Here is a 1436-nt window from a genome sequence, read left to right on the forward strand (position 1 = left end):
TGCCGCCCCAGCGCGCCCCGCCTCCACCGCCGTTGGCTGTTCTGGGTGCACCTGGCACCTGGTGGGCGGCCCCCTGCACCCTCCCCCGAGCACCCCGGCCTCCTCGGTCCGCAGTGCTGGCTCTGCACTGAGCGGTCCCCGGCGGCCGGCCCAGGAAGGCAGCGGTCAGGGCCTGGGTAGGGGCGCGCGCGCGCGCGCGGCTCGGCGGGTTGCACGGACCATTAATCAGGAAATCAGCTCTAACGGCCTCCGCTTCCCTGAAACCGAGGCGCCTGCGGTTTGCAGCTGCGGAGGCCCCGACCGAGGGGAGGCAACTCTGCAAAACGAGATTAACGGTTGGCCGCGTCGCCACGGCAGCCAGAGGCCCCCCGGAGCGCGCAGGGCGCAGCTGGTGCAGCCCCGGCCCCCCCCCCCCGACGGGGCTCGCTCGGGGCCACTTTGCAAGATCTTGCAAGAGGAGGCCCAGGGTTCGTGGCCTGGCGAGCACCAGGGGGGGCCCCCTGTTCTTATTTGCTTAAGAAAAACAGCTTTACTGGGGCGCATTCGACCCACCCTACAAGATTTTCACGCCAAACCTGAACCGCGCCACAGTTAACCCCGTTCTTCCTTTGTCCCCCTCAGCCCCCTGACAGCGAGGGATCCAGCTTTCTGTCACCCCCCCCCCCGAATCCTGCTTTCCAATGGAACCGGTGTGGAATGCCTCTGTTTTCATGGCTGAGTACTATTCCACTCCACAGACGAACGGCCGTCTTTCCATCCCTCCGCCAGTGGGTGGCCTCGCCCTCTTGGCCGTTCAGAGTGACATCCCCTTATGGCTTAGCGGTGACAGCCTCAGACGGAAGGGTTGACCAATACAGCGTCTGGGCTGCAGATCTCACGGAGGCGGTGGTGTGACAAGATTGAGGACCAGATGCATCCATCTGCACCTGGAGACAGTTGGGCTTCTCCTACAGTCAGTCCCCTCGGCGGGTGCTGGGGCTGCCCCGGGTGCCAGGCTCCCAGAGGACAAGGTCGCTCCCACCCTGGGCGGCAGAGGCTGGACCAGGGTCACTAATTGATAGACCACAGAGCAGGTGGCCTGGGTGACACGGGCCTGTGTTCTGCTCTATGACATCATGGATGTCACCTGCTCATGAATCCCGCACACTCACTGCGTCTGTCTGAACTGGATCATGTGTGACGCTGTCTGTGAGGCACGGGATGGCACAGATCTATGATCCACGACTCCAGTCATGCCCGTCACGCACGTCCCCTGTGAGGCTGGACCATGTGGCATTTTACGGGCAATGAGTGTGCTGTGCATCTTACTCACACGTCTCCTGCAAACTGCACCTGAACTCTGAAGTGTGCGTATGATAGACATATGACTTACCAGCCTGGCTAGCAGGTGACTGTGTGTGACAGAGCCATACCTGACGTCACTACCATTGTATTAT

The sequence above is a fragment of the Marmota marmota genome, unplaced genomic scaffold (genome assembly GCF_001458135.2).
Source record: "Marmota marmota marmota unplaced genomic scaffold, marMar, whole genome shotgun sequence".
NCBI classification, from domain to species: domain Eukaryota; kingdom Metazoa; phylum Chordata; class Mammalia; order Rodentia; family Sciuridae; genus Marmota; species Marmota marmota.